Below are 13,983 nucleotides of genomic sequence, written 5' to 3'. Positions count from 1 at the left end.
GCCTAATACTGAAGCACCCCCAAACAACAAACCAAATGCAACAACTAGTGCAAGCATTCCTGGGGGAAGTTCTGCAGAAGACGGATTTGCATACGGTGATGTCATCCAAGCAGAGGGCCAAAGTTGGCTGGAACCCTCATCTGCATATGAAAAGAGAAAAGGGGTATGCAGGGCATGGCGGCCTTTTGCGGCGCTTGGATGACCCTTAGTTCGCATTAAACACCCCCACCCTCCTTCGGTGTGGGGCTCATGTTGGCCATGCCCCATCCCCTGAAGCATTCAAGCTGATTTCTTGCAGCAGCTTGGCACTGTATCAGCTCCAGAGCTGCTCTGTAAGGCAAGTAAAAGGGTGTGGGCCCTGCAGCACTACCTGTAGTTTGCATTGTGCATTGGAAGGCACAAAGTAAGCAGACAGGAGGAGAAGTCAGGATAGTGCACAAGGGTATAAAAGCGAGTTTCCCACATTTGGGAAAATCACAGGGGTCAGCATACCCAGAATGCAATGAATGAACCTCACCCTGGGAGAACAATCTTCATGACCATGGTATCTCCTATGCAAAATAAGTATGATTTGGGATAGGGCTGGGGAGGGCCGCTGCTCAGGCACATCTCTGTCAAGTAAAGGAGATTCAACTGAGGCAGCACAAGGGAACTCTCATCTGGGGACAACAACTGCAGGGAGAACACATATTTTCAGATAAAAATCTTGGTCATGCTCTGGTTTCTCTTCAGAACGAACAAATCTTTCGCCTTTTACTAAAGATTTCCGTGGAGAGGAGCAAAACCGAGTTTTATCTCAATTTTTGCATGCCCCATCTTTTTGGGGTTTCTTTTATCGGTTTAAAGATAGAATGAGTGTGCTTTAATGTAAGCTCATTTGCATAGAAATGACAGTAAATGTTTGTTTCTTTTCAAACAGAACTTTCTTGACCATGCTACTTGCTTGAAAGATCTGGGAGCACATGGAATACAGTACAAACCATGCTTATAGCAAGGAGAAGCCAGGTGAGAAATCTGCTTACTTTCAAGTTGGGCGCTCACTTTGATCTGAATGAGGACTGCTGGCACAGCATTTAGGCGACAGGTGGAATCTTGGTCATGCTCTGGTTTCTCTTCAGAACGAACAAATCTTTCGCCTTTTATTAAAGATTTCTGTGGAGAGGAGCAAAACTGAGTTTTATCTCAATTTTTGCATGCCCCATATTATTGGGGTTTCTTTTATCAGTTTCTTGTTAGCTTTAATGTAAGTTTATTTGCATAACAATGACTATAAATGTCTGTTTCTTTTCAAGCAGAACTTTCTTGACCATTCTAATTGCTTGAAAGATCTGGGAGCACATGGAAAAGAGTACAAACCATGCTTATAGCAAGGGGAAGCCTGGTGAGAAATCTGCTTTCTTTCTTTCAAATTGGGTGCTCACTTTGCGCTGAATGAGGACTGCTGGCATGGCACTCAGGCGACAGGTGGAATCTTGGTCATACTCTGGTTTCTCTTCAAAACAAACAGATCTTTCGCCTTTTACTAAAGATTTCCGTGGAGAGGAGCAAAACTGAGTTTTATCTCAATTTTTGCATGCTCCGTCTTATTGGGGTTTCTTTTATCGGTTTAAAGATAGAACGAGTGTGCTTTAATGTAAGCTCATTTGCATAGAAATGACAGTAAATGTTTGTTTCTTTTCAAACAGAACTTTCTTGACTATACTAAATGCTTGAAAGATCTGGGAGCACATGGAAAAGAGTACAAACCATGTTTATAGCAAGGGGAAGCCTGGTGAGAAATCTGCTTTCTTTCTTTCAAATTGGGTGCTCACTTTGAGCTGAATGAGGACTGCTGGCATGGCACTCAGGCGACAGGTGGAATCTTGGTCATGTTCTGGTTTCTCTTCAGAACGAACAAATCTTTCGCCTTTTACTAAAGATTTCCGTGGAGAGGAGCAAAACTGAGTTTTATCTCAATTTTTGCATGCCCCATCTTATTGGGATTTTATTTTATCGGTTTAAAGATAGAACGAGTGTGCTTTAATGTAAGCTCATTTGCATAGAAATGACAGTAAATGTTTGTTTCTTTTCAAACAGAACTTTCTTGACCACACTAATTGCTTGAAAGATCTGGGAGCACATGGAAAAGAGTACAAACCATGTTTATAGCAAGGGGAAGCCTGGTGAGAAATCTGCTTTCTTTCTTTCAAATTGGGTGCTCACTTTGAGCTGAATGAGGATTGCTGGCATGGCACTCAGGCGACAGGTGGAATCTTGGTCATGCTCTGGTTTCTCTTCAAAACGAACAGATCTTTCGCCTTTTACTAAAGATTTCCGTGGAGAGGAGCAAAACTGAGTTTTATCTCAATTTTTGCATGCTCCGTCTTATTGGGGTTTCTTTTATCGGTTTAAAGATAGAACGAGTGTGCTTTAATGTAAGCTCATTTGCATAGAAATGACAGTAAATGTTTGTTTCTTTTCAAACAGAACTTTCTTGACTATACTAATTGCTTGAAAGATCTGGGAGCACATGGAAAAGAGTACAAACCATGTTTATAGCAAGGGGAAGCCTGGTGAGAAATCTGCTTTCTTTCTTTCAAATTGGGTGCTCACTTTGAGCTGAATGAGGACTGCTGGCATGGCACTCAGGCGACAGGTGGAATCTTGGTCATGTTCTGGTTTCTCTTCAGAACGAACAAATCTTTCGCCTTTTACTAAAGATTTCCGTGGAGAGGAGCAAAACTGAGTTTTATCTCAATTTTTGCATGCCCCATCTTATTGGGGTTTTATTTTATCGGTTTAAAGATAGAACGAGTGTGCTTTAATGTAAGCTCATTTGCATAGAAATGACAGTAAATGTTTGTTTCTTTTCAAACAGAACTTTCTTGACCGCACTAATTGCTTGAAAGATCTGGGAGCACATGGAAAAGAGTACAAACCATGTTTATAGCAAGGGGAAGCCTGGTGAGAAATCTGCTTTCTTTCATTCAAATTGGGTGCTCACTTTCAGCTGAATGAGAACTGCTGGCATGGCACTCAGGCGACAGGTGGAATCTTGGTCATGCTCTGGTTTCTCTTCAGAACTAACAAATATTTCGCCTTTTATTAAAGATTTCCGTGGAGAGGAGCAAAACTGAGTTTTATCTCAATTTTTGCATGCCCCATATTATTGGGGTTTCTTTTATCAGTTTAAAGACAGAACGAGTGTGCTTTCTTGTTAGCTTTAATGTAAGTTTATTTGCATAACAATGACAGTAAATGTTGTTTCTTTTCAAACAGAACTTTCTTGACCATGCTACTTGCTTAAAGGTCTGGGAGCACATGGAAAACAGTACAAACCATGCAGTATCACAAGAGCCTTTATTTGATCTTTCATGAAGATAGAGCAGAATTGAGGACACGTCAACAATTTCTGCCGAAGGTGGTTCATCTTTCCACATGGTGCCTTTGGCCACTGACACCTTCGTTGAGTCAAAGTCTCTGGCTGTGGTCAGAACTTTGAAAATGTATGTCACCAGAACGGTTCAGATTAGGAAAACAGAGGCTCTGTTTGTCCTGTATGCTCCCAACAGGATTTGGTGTCCTGCTTCCATGCAGACCATTATGCGCTGGATCTGTGGTAAGATTCAGCATGCTCGTTCCACGGCAGGATTGCCGTTACTGAAGTAGGTGAAGACCCATTCTACTAGAAAGGTGGGTTCATCCTTGGCAGCTGGTCGGGGAGTCTCGGCATTGCAACTTTGCCGAGCAGCTATTTAGTAAACACTTTTGCTAAGTTTTACAAGTTTGATACCTTGGCTGATGATAACCTTAAGTTGGGTCATTCGGTGCTGCAGAGTCGTACGCACTCTCCCACCCGTTCAAGAGCTTTGGTATAACCCCATGGTTCTTAATGTGACCCCAGCATCCTCTAGGTCGTATGAGAAAATAGGATTTTAATACCTACCGGTAAATCCTTTTCTCTTAGTCTGTAGAGGATGCTGGGCACCCGTCCCAGTCCATACTGTGTCTGCAGTTATTACTTGTGGTTATACACATGTTGTGTTATGGTTCTGGTCAGCTTTTTGCTGCAATTGTTCATGCCGTTGGCTTGTGTTCTGTTGAATGCCACGTTCTGCGGCATGTTTAAGGTGTGAGCTGGTAAGATGCTCACCTTAGTTTAACAATAAATCCTTTCCTCGAAATGTCCGTCTCCCTGGGCACAGTTCCTATAACTGGAGTCTGGAGGAGGGGCATAGAGGGAGGAGCCAGTTCACACCCTTTGAAAGTCTTAAAGTGCCCATGTCTCTTGCGGATCCCGTCTATACCCCATGGTTCTTAATGTGACCCCAGCATCCTCTACGGACTAAGAGAAAAGAATGCCCTTGCGCACTATCCTGACTTCTCCTCCCGTCTGCTTACTTTGTGCCTTCCAACGCACAATGCGAACTACAGGTGGTGCTGCAGGGCCCACACCCTTTTACTTGCCTTACAGAACAGCTCTGGAGCTGTTACAGTGCCCAGCTGCTGCAAGAAATCAGCTTGAATGCTTCAGGGGATGGGGCATGGCCAACATGAGCCCCACACCAAAGGAGGGTGGGGGTGTTTAATGTGAACTAGGGGTCATCCAAGCACTGCAAAAGGCCGCCATGCCCTGCATGCCCCTTTTCTCTTTTCATATGCAGATGAGGGTTCCAGTCAACTTTGGCCCACTGCTTGGATAACATCACCGTATGCAAATCCGTCTGCTGCAGACCTTCCCCCAGGAATGCTTGTACTAGTTGTTGCATATGGTGCTTCAGTATTAGGCAGCCTTCCGCCCTCCCATGTTCATCTGAAAAGATGTGGTCTCCCTGCAGTTGTTGTCCCCAGACGAGAGTTCCCTTGTGCTTCCTCAGTTGAATCTCCTTAACTTGACGGGGGAGGTGCTGCCCGAGCAGCCCTCCCCAGCCCTATCCCAACTCATATTTATTTTGCATATGAGATCTCTTGATCATGAAGATTGTTCTCACAGGGTGAGGTTCATCCATTATATTTTAAAATAGGAAGGTACGAATTACATATTTGAATTGCATCTATGTGCTGGATTCAAATGTCCCCCCCCCCTTCCTTTCTCAATTGTGCCCGTCAGCAGCTATTCTAAGGTTGCTGCCAATGGGTGTGACACATTAATTTCTTCTGTGGGGTACACTGGACTCCACAAGGATTCACATTGGGGTGTAGAGTAGGATCTTGATCTGAGGCACCAACCGGCTCAAAGCTTTTGACTGTTCCCAAGAAGCTCAGTGCATTCTCCTCTATAACCCCGCTTCCATGAACAGGGAGCTCAGTTTGTAGTTGGTGCCTTCAGTAGCAGGCCAATTAACAGGGGCCTGCCTCAGGCAGCCTATTCTTAGCTATTAATTTTGACAAGAAAAGAAGAACTTGTTTTATGAGAATCTACAAGGGCTGCAGCAGGCTAGGTCTAATAGACATCTTTACTGCAGCTTCATCACTCCCAGCGGCGCTGTATACTCCCGTGCCCTGGTTGCTGGGTCACTGCAGCGGAGGCTCCGGTTTCATCCTAAGGTCAGTCACACACACACCACCCTTCCGGATCACGAGGCCGCTGCTGAAGGGGAGCGAGGCCGTAGGGGGTGGGCCGTGTGCGCACTGCGGTGGACACTGATTACTGGGCAGCCGCTCCACTAGCCACCAGGTACAGTTAAGGAGCACAGGTCTGGGGGGTTTTCTCCTATATTAACCCAATTTTGTACTGCCCGCAGCGCATTGTGATAGGTAATAGGGCCTGATTCAGGTTGGATTGCAATCACAATAAGCGATCCAACTGCAAAAATTGCTAAGAGCATACGCATGTGCCTGCATTTTCTGCGGCACCCCGCAGAGAATGTGATCGCCTCTGCCTGTCAATCGGGGCGGGGAAGGGGGGGAGAGGTGGGTCAGCAACACTCCATTTCCAAGTCAGGGATGGAGCGGTGCGGGGGCAAGGCTTCAAAATGGGGTCTGCAACGGAGGAGACACAGGGGGCGTGGTCACAGCGACTGTATGACATCACATTCAGCCGCTGTGATCACAAAAATGGTGGCGGCTTCCTGCGCGCACATACAGTCTGCACCAGCAGGAGCCTACACCATTTTTTATGATCACGCTGAACTGCAGTGCGACTGCAATTACAGCATGGTCAAGAAGGGAGGCGTCATGCTGGGTGGCCATGCCCTGTCACTTTGCAGGAGCCAGCACCGCTCACACACTAGTCCCCGGGTGCAGCCCCCAACCCCCGGGACACCCGGAGCAACAAAATGTAGATTCAGGCCACCAGGCCACGCCCCTACCTATGAAACCATGCCTCCTTTTTACCATTGCACTGCTTATCTGCGCGCACTGCATTACAATCTCCCTCGCCACCTCTCTGGGTGTCACCAGTGATAGTGACACCTCTGCCATGCTTGTAGCAGCTGGTCCTAAGATCTACGCCTCAAACCCTGAGTGTTTGCCCTTGTGACTTGTTGATCATCATAGCGAAGCAGATGCTTACAGAAAACTGCAGGGGCTTAGATTGAAAATAAAAAAATTGATAGGGTATAAGGTAGAGAGGAGCGGGTTCGGTTCTCCGAGAACCGAATTCCCCACAAACTCCACGTGGTTTACACTGGTCCGAGGCAGGCTCGGTTGTTCCCGCCTGACTCGGAAAACCTGAACAAGGGAAAATGTCATCATCCCGCTGTCGGATTCTCGCGAGATTCGGATTCCATATAAAGAGCTGCGCGTTGCTGCCATTTTTACTCGTGCATTGAAGAGAGAGCGGAGAGGACGTGGCTATGTTCTCTCAGTGGAAATCTCAATATCAGTGCTCAGTATCAGTGGTTACTTATTGCTGCTCAGTAATACTAGTAGTGTGTCTCTCCTGCTCAGTGTCAGTTCTCAGTAGTATCCTCATCAGTGCTCAGTATCACTGTTCATTGGCCCTCATTCCGAGTTGTTCGCTCGGTATTTTTCATCGCATCGCAGTGAAAATCCGCTTAGTACGCATGCGCAATGTTCGCACTGCGACTGCGCCAAGTAACTTTACTATGTAGAAAGTATTTTTACTCACGGCTTTTTCTTCGCTCCGGCGATCGTAATGTGATTGACAGGAAATGGGTGTTACTGGGCGGATACACGGCGTTTCAGGGGCGTGTGGCTGAAAACGCTACCGTTTCCGGAAAAAACGCAGGAGTGGCCGGGGAAACGGTGGGAGTGCCTGGGCGAACGCTGGGTGTGTTTGTGACGTCAACCAGGAACGACAAGCACTGAAATGATCGCACAGGCAGAGTAAGTCTGGAGCTACTCTGAAACTGCTAACTCGTTTGTAATCGCAATATTGCGCGTACGTCGGTCGCAATTTTAAGAAGCTAAGATTCACTCCCAGTAGGCGGCGGCTTAGCGTGTGTAACTCTGCTACATTCGCCTTGCGAGCGAACAACTCGGAATGAGGGCCATTGTCTTGTGCTGCATTGTGTTGCTCAGCATACTACAGTACATTACTAATAGTCCAGTGCTGCATCTTGCTGCTCAGTGTCAGTTCTAGTATCCTCATCAGTGCTCACTATCACTGCTCATTGCATTGTGGTGTTCTGTATACTACAATAACATAGTAATATAGTAACATAGTTTTTGAGGTTGAATAGAGGCAAATTGCCCATCGTGTTCAACCTGTTTTAAGTTGTGATGATTCTACATACTTGCTGAATAATGTTTTATGACTAGTTAGCTACTATAACTCATGTTACCCCCGGATTAACCATGTTGATATTTTAAGTATTATAACCTTGGATAGCTTTTTCATTCAGAAATGTATCCATTCCTTTTTTAAATCCAATTACAGAGTCCGCCATTACCACCTTCCCTGGCAGGGAATTCCACATCCTGATTGCCCTAACAGTGAAGAACCCTTTCCTCCATTGCGTTCTGAACTTTCCTCCAGTCGCAGCGAGTGACCACGTGTTCTTTTAATAAATAATTCCTCTGATAACTCTTTGTTATGTATCTTTACATATTTGAAGATATTAATAATATCTCCTCTTAGGCACCTCTTTTCTAGTGTATAAATATTCAGCCTAGTAAGTCTTTCCTTATAGTCCAGTACTTTTAGGCCTTTAATCAATTTAGTCTTCAGGATCTCTGACACTTCCATGAGCAGCAGAGTAGTGCAATGGAAGCATGCTGGGCCCATAACCCAGAGGTCGATTGATCGAAACTATCCTCTGCTATGTGCATTTTTTTTTTATAATTAAAGTAATCAAAAACTGGGATTGATATTTTGGCACTTTTATTTTTACTTAAAGTACAATAACTTTTATCATTTTAATTTGTTTTAATAGTATATTGACAGCATTGTTTTCTTTAAAAAATCCTCTTAATTTTCTTTACCCTATTACTGAAATGGTAATTGACAAAAACAAACTACATTGTCACCAGAAGAGCAATGCAAAATGTACAAGTGATATATGAAAATCATCTTCCATCTTGAATTTCAATGATGCATTGGGACAACAATTTGTGAGAAACATCTTCACCCATAAAGAAAGATTTTCTTAATTCCTTACCTGTGTGCTGATTAGATATCACCTTGTTTTCACATTAAACAGACTTCCCCATGAGGAAGCAGCAAGGATGCAGTGACGTTTCCTGGTGTCAACCTGTATTATTTCAGTAGACATTGAAATGAGGATGCATCTTTGATGCCTTTCCAATGAAGCAAGTTTAATTCAGTAATAGGTGAAAAACCATTCCTACAAAGGTGTTAATCAGAGACTTGGCTTTGTGGACACTTTTCAGAGAGCAAATTTGTTAGCATAAACATAAAATCAGAAAATGAAGAGCTGTTTAATCACTCAATTGGACTTTTCTGCCAGCATAATTTTTTTTCTCTGCAACTCACTGCTAAATTGTGCTTCCTAGCTGTTTTTTTATAAAATCACTTAATCAAATCTAACTCTGATTACATCAGAGAAGGCCAGGTACCCTACACCATAAGGGAGGTTTTTGAAATTTTGACTTGTCTACTTAAAGATCACCAAAATCTGATTACAAGGTCAATTACATCCCTGGGTGGGATTGAACCACCAACCTTTTGGTTAATAGCCAAACATGCTAACCGATTGCGCCACAGAGACACCTTGCGAAAGTCAATACTGACAAAGGCTAATAAGCATTCATCTAGAACGTTTCCTAGAAAAACTTTAAAAAGTCAATAATCTGGAGAATTTTTGTAAGAAACACATTGGTACTTTCCCATGATGAGTGAGTGCTTCAGGATTTCTTGCACTTACATGGGCTATTAACCAAAAGGTTGGTGGTTCAATCCCACCCAGGGATGTAATTGACCTTGTCATCAGATTTTGGTGATCTTTAAGTAGACAAGTCAAAATTTCAAACCCCCTCTTATGGTGTAGGGTACCTGGCCTTCTCTGACGTAATCAGAGTTAGATTTAATTAAGTGATTTTATAAAAAACAGCTAGGAAGCACAATTTAGCAGTGGGTTGCAGAGAAAAAAATAACATTTTAAACCTACCGGTAATTTTTTTTTCTCGTAGTCCGTAGAGGATGATGGGGACTCCGTAAGGACCATGGGGGATAGACGGGCTCCGCAGCAGACATGGGCACTTTAAGAAAGACTTTAGATCTGGGTGTGCACTGGCTCCTCCCTCTATGCCCCTCCTCCATACCTCAGTTAGAGAAACTGTGCCCAGAGGAGACGGACAGTACGAGGAAAGGATTTTTGTTAATCCAAGGTCAAGATTCATACCAGCCACACCAATCACACCGTATAACTTGTGATATACTACCCAGTTAACAGTATGAAAACAACATAGCATCAGTCCAAGACCGATGAAAACTAACATATAACCCTTATGTAAGCAATAACTATATACAAGTCTTGCAGAAGTAGACCGCACTTGGGACGGGCACCCAGCATCCTCTACGGACTACGAGAAAAAGATTTACCGGTAGGTTTAAAATCTTATTTTCTCTTACGTCCTAGAGGATGCTGGGGACTCCGAAAGGACCATGGGGATTATACCAAAGCTCCCAAACGGGCAGGAGAGTGCGGATGACTTTGCAGCACCGATTGAGCAAACAGGAGGTCCTCCTCAGCCAGGGTATCAAACTTATAGAACTTTGCAAAGGTGTTTGAACCAACTTTGACCCACTGCTTGGATGACATCACCATATGCAAATCCATCTGCGGCAGGCCTTCCCCCAAGAATGCTTGCACTAGTTGTTGCATTTGGTTTGTTGTTTGGGGGTGCTTCAGTATTAGGCAGCCTTCTGCCCTCCCATGTTCATCTGAAAATATGTGTTCTCCCTGCAGTTGTTGTCCCCAGATGAGAGTTCCCTTGTGCTGCCTCAGTTGAATCTCCTTTACTTGACAGAGATGTGCCTGAGCAGCGGCCCTCCCCAGCCCTATCCCAAATCATACTTATTTTGCATAGGAGATACCATGGTCATGAAGATTGTTCTCCCAGGGTTAGGTTAATTCATTGCATTCTGGGTATGCTGACCCCTGTGATTTCCCCAAATGTGGGAAACTCAACTGGATTATTTGTGGTAGTGGGGGACTGTGTTTGTGCTTTCCTCTGGTCAGCTCTGGTAAAAGTCAGATTTCTTTGTCTCAGATCTTCCTCTAGCCTTGTTCTTCTTTCGAGAGTTCCCTTGTGCTGCCTCAGTTGGATCTCCTTCACTTGACAGGGGGGTGCCCGAGCAGCGACCCTCCCCAGCTCTAGCCCAACTCCTACTTACCTGCCAGGTGAGATACTATGATCATGAAGATGCTTCTCCCAGGGCAAGGCTCACCCATTGCACTCTGGGTGTGCTGCCCCTGCGATTTCCCCAAATGTGGGAAACTTGACTGCAGAATTTGTGTTTCCCCTGGTCGGCTCTCATATAATTCAGATCTCTTTGTCTCAGGTCTCTCTCCAGCCTAGTTTGCTGTCTGTTTCCACTTCTTTTTTCTTGAGCCCCTCCCTTCTATACCCTTGTGCACTATCCTGACTTCTCCCGTCTGCTTACTTTGTGCCTTCCAACGCACAATACAAACTACAGGTAGTGCTGCAGGGCCCACACCCTTTTACTTGCTTTACAGAGCAGCTCTGGAGCTGTTACAGTGCCCAGCTGCTGCAAGAAATCAGCTTGAATGCTTCAGGGGCTGGGGCATAGCCAACATGAGCCCCACACCGAAGGAGGGTGGAGGTGTTTAATGCGAACTAGGGGTCATCCAAGCGCCGCAAAAGGCCGCCATGCCCTGCACACCCCTTTATTCTTTTCATATGCAGACGAGGGTTGAAGCCAACTTTGACCCACTGCTTGGATGACATCACCATATTCAAATCCATCTGCTGCAGGCCTTCCCCCAGGAATGCTTGCACTAGTTGTTGCATTTGGTTTGTTGTTTGGGGGTGCTTCAGTATTAGGCAGCCTTCTGCCCTCCCATGTTCATCTGAAAATATGTGTTCTCCCTGCAGTTGTTGTCCCCAGATGAGAGTTCCCTTGTGCTGCCTCAGTTGAATCTCCTTTACTTGACAGAGATGTGCCTGAGCAGCGGCCCTCCCCAGCCCTATCCCAAATCATACTTATTTTGCATAGGAGATACCATGGTCATGAAGATTGTTCTCCCAGGGTTAGGTTCATTCATTGCATTCTGGGTATGCTGACCCCTGTGATTTCCCCAAATGTGGGAAACTCAACTGCATTATTTGTGGTAGTGGGGGACTGTGTTTGTGCTTTCCTCTGGTCAGCTCTGGTAAAAGTCAGATTTCTTTGTCTCAGATCTTCCTCTAGCCTTGTTCTTCTTTTGAGAGTTCCCTTGTGCTGCCTCAGTTGGATCTCCTTCACTTGACAGGGGGGTGCCCGAGCAGCGACCCTCCCCAGCTCTAGCCCAACTCCTACTTACCTGCCAGGTGAGATACTATGATCATGAAGATGCTTCTCCCAGGGCAAGGCTCACCCATTGCACTCTGGGTGTGCTGCCCCTGCGATTTCCCCAAATGTGGGAAACTTGACTGCATAATTTGTGTTTCCCCTGGTCGGCTCTCATATAATTCAGATCTCTTTGTCTCAGGTCTCTCTCCAGCCTAGTTTGCTGTCTGTTTCCACTTCTTTTTTCTTGAGCCCCTCCCTTCTATACCCTTGTGCACTATCCTGACTTCTCCCGTCTGCTTACTTTGTGCCTTCCAACGCACAATGCAAACTACAGGTAGTGCTGCAGGGCCCACACCCTTTTACTTGCTTTACAGAGCAGCTCTGGAGCTGTTACAGTGCCCAGCTGCTGCAAGAAATCAGCTTGAATGCTTCAGGGGCTGGGGCAAAGCCAACATGAGCCCCACACCGAAGGAGGGTGGAGGTGTTTAATGCGAACTAGGGGTCATCCAAGCGCCGCAAAAGGCCGCCATGCCCTGCACACCCCTTTTTTCTTTTCATATGCAGACGAGGGTTGAAGCCAACTTTGACCCACTGCTTGGATGACATCACCATATGCAAATCCATCTGCTGCAGGCCTTCCCCCAGGAATGCTTGCACTAGTTGTTGCATTTGGTTCGTTGTTTGGGGGTGCTTCAGTTTTAGGCAGCCTTCTGCCCTCCCATGTTCATCTGAAAATATGTGTTCTCCCTGCAGTTGTTGTCCCCAGATGAGAGTTCCCTTGTGCTGCCTCAGTTGAATCTCCTTTACTTGACAGAGATGTGCCTGAGCAGTGGCCCTCCCCAGCCCTATCCCAAATCATACTTATTTTGCATAGGAGATACCTTGGTCATGAAGATTGTTCTCCCAGGGTGAGGTTCATTCATTGCATTCTGGGTATGCTGACCCCTGTGATTTCCCCAAATGTGGGAAACTCGACTGCATTATTTGTGGTAGTGGGGGACTGTGTTTGTGCTTTCCTCTGGTCAGCTCTGGTAAAAGTCAGATTTCTTTGTCTTAGATCTTCCTCTAGCCTTGTTCTTCTTTCGAGAGTTCCCTTGTGCTGCCTCAGTTGGATCTCCTTCACTTGACAGGGGGTGCCCAAGCAGCAATCCTCCACAGCTCTAGCCCAACTCCTACTTACCTGCCAGGTGAGATACTATGATCTTCACTGTTAGGGCAATCAGGATGTGGAATTCCCTGCCAGGGAAGGTGGTAATGGCGGACTCTGTAATTGGATTTAAAAAAGGAATGGATACATTTCTGAATGAAAAAGCTATCCAAGGTTATAATACTTAAAATATCAACATGGTTAATCCGGGGGTAACATGAGTTGTAGTAGTTAACTAGTCATAAAACATTATTCAGCAAGTATGTAGAATCATCACAACTTAAAACAGGTTGAACACGATGGGCAATTTGCCTCTTTTCAACCTCAAAAACTATATTACTATATGTTACTATATTACTATGTTACTGTAGTATACAGAACACCACAATGTAATGAGCAGTGATAGTGAGCACTGATGAGGATACTAGAACTGACACTGAGCAGCAAGATGCAGCACTGGACTATTAGTAATGTACTGTAGTATGCTGAGCACCACAATGCAGCACAAGACAATGAGCAGTGATACTGAGCACTGATGAGGATACTACTGAGAACTGACACTGAGCAGGAGAGACACACTACTAGTATTACTGAGCAGCAATAAGTAACCACTGATACTGAGCACTGATATTGAGATTTCCACTGAGAGAACATAGCCACGTCCTCTCCGCTCCCTCTTCAATGCACGAGTAAAAATGGCGGCAACGCGCAGCTCTTTATATGAAATCCGAATCTCGCGAGAATCCGACAGCGGGATGATGACATTTTCCCTTGTTCAGGTTTTCCGAGTCAGGCGGGAACAACCGAGCCTGCCTCGGACCAGTGTAAACCACGTGGAGTTCGTGGGGAATTCGGTTCTCGGAGAACCGAACCCGCTCCTCTCTACCTTATACCCATATATTTTTTTATTTTCAATCTAAGCCCCTGCAGTTTTCTGTAAGCATCTGCTTCGCTATGATGATCAACAAGTCACAAG

The 13,983-nt window shown here is 45.3% G+C and overlaps 11 non-coding genes and 3 pseudogenes across 11 annotated transcripts; 12 read left to right on the top strand and 2 right to left on the bottom strand.

Moving 5' to 3' along the window:
- Positions 1-440: 440 nt before the first annotated feature.
- Positions 441-568, bottom strand: LOC134988722 (U1 spliceosomal RNA; annotated as a pseudogene).
- A 144-nt stretch (positions 569-712) lies between these two features.
- LOC134988725 (U5 spliceosomal RNA) lies at positions 713-828 on the top strand. The gene has a single exon (XR_010194117.1). It is a non-coding gene; the product is annotated as a U5 spliceosomal RNA (small nuclear RNA).
- Positions 829-1,098: 270 nt separating this feature from the next.
- LOC134988739 (U5 spliceosomal RNA) lies at positions 1,099-1,214 on the top strand. The gene has a single exon (XR_010194131.1). It is a non-coding gene; the product is annotated as a U5 spliceosomal RNA (small nuclear RNA).
- A 264-nt stretch (positions 1,215-1,478) lies between these two features.
- On the top strand, positions 1,479-1,594 carry LOC134988737 (U5 spliceosomal RNA). Its single transcript, XR_010194129.1, has one exon. It is a non-coding gene; the product is annotated as a U5 spliceosomal RNA (small nuclear RNA).
- Positions 1,595-1,868: 274 nt separating this feature from the next.
- Positions 1,869-1,984, top strand: LOC134988732 (U5 spliceosomal RNA). The gene has a single exon (XR_010194124.1). It is a non-coding gene; the product is annotated as a U5 spliceosomal RNA (small nuclear RNA).
- Positions 1,985-2,259: 275 nt separating this feature from the next.
- Positions 2,260-2,375, top strand: LOC134988735 (U5 spliceosomal RNA). The gene has a single exon (XR_010194127.1). It is a non-coding gene; the product is annotated as a U5 spliceosomal RNA (small nuclear RNA).
- Positions 2,376-2,649: 274 nt separating this feature from the next.
- LOC134988728 (U5 spliceosomal RNA) lies at positions 2,650-2,765 on the top strand. The gene has a single exon (XR_010194120.1). It is a non-coding gene; the product is annotated as a U5 spliceosomal RNA (small nuclear RNA).
- Positions 2,766-3,040: 275 nt separating this feature from the next.
- On the top strand, positions 3,041-3,156 carry LOC134988744 (U5 spliceosomal RNA). Its single transcript, XR_010194136.1, has one exon. It is a non-coding gene; the product is annotated as a U5 spliceosomal RNA (small nuclear RNA).
- Positions 3,157-9,039: 5,883 nt separating this feature from the next.
- On the bottom strand, positions 9,040-9,113 carry TRNAN-AUU (transfer RNA asparagine (anticodon AUU)). Its single transcript has one exon. It is a non-coding gene; the product is annotated as a tRNA-Asn (tRNA).
- A 1,304-nt stretch (positions 9,114-10,417) lies between these two features.
- LOC134988774 (U1 spliceosomal RNA) lies at positions 10,418-10,581 on the top strand. Its single transcript, XR_010194165.1, has one exon. It is a non-coding gene; the product is annotated as a U1 spliceosomal RNA (small nuclear RNA).
- Positions 10,582-10,733: 152 nt separating this feature from the next.
- LOC134988710 (U1 spliceosomal RNA) lies at positions 10,734-10,875 on the top strand (annotated as a pseudogene).
- Positions 10,876-11,567: 692 nt separating this feature from the next.
- On the top strand, positions 11,568-11,731 carry LOC134988695 (U1 spliceosomal RNA). The gene has a single exon (XR_010194095.1). It is a non-coding gene; the product is annotated as a U1 spliceosomal RNA (small nuclear RNA).
- A 152-nt stretch (positions 11,732-11,883) lies between these two features.
- On the top strand, positions 11,884-12,025 carry LOC134988688 (U1 spliceosomal RNA; annotated as a pseudogene).
- Positions 12,026-12,717: 692 nt separating this feature from the next.
- On the top strand, positions 12,718-12,881 carry LOC134988745 (U1 spliceosomal RNA). The gene has a single exon (XR_010194137.1). It is a non-coding gene; the product is annotated as a U1 spliceosomal RNA (small nuclear RNA).
- Positions 12,882-13,983: the final 1,102 nt, after the last annotated feature.

The sequence above is a fragment of the Pseudophryne corroboree genome, unplaced genomic scaffold (assembly GCF_028390025.1).
Source record: "Pseudophryne corroboree isolate aPseCor3 unplaced genomic scaffold, aPseCor3.hap2 scaffold_1084, whole genome shotgun sequence".
Classification (NCBI taxonomy): Eukaryota; Metazoa; Chordata; class Amphibia; order Anura; family Myobatrachidae; genus Pseudophryne; species Pseudophryne corroboree.
Note: the sequence above shows the minus strand (reverse complement) of the source record. Positions and strands in the feature narration are given on the sequence as shown.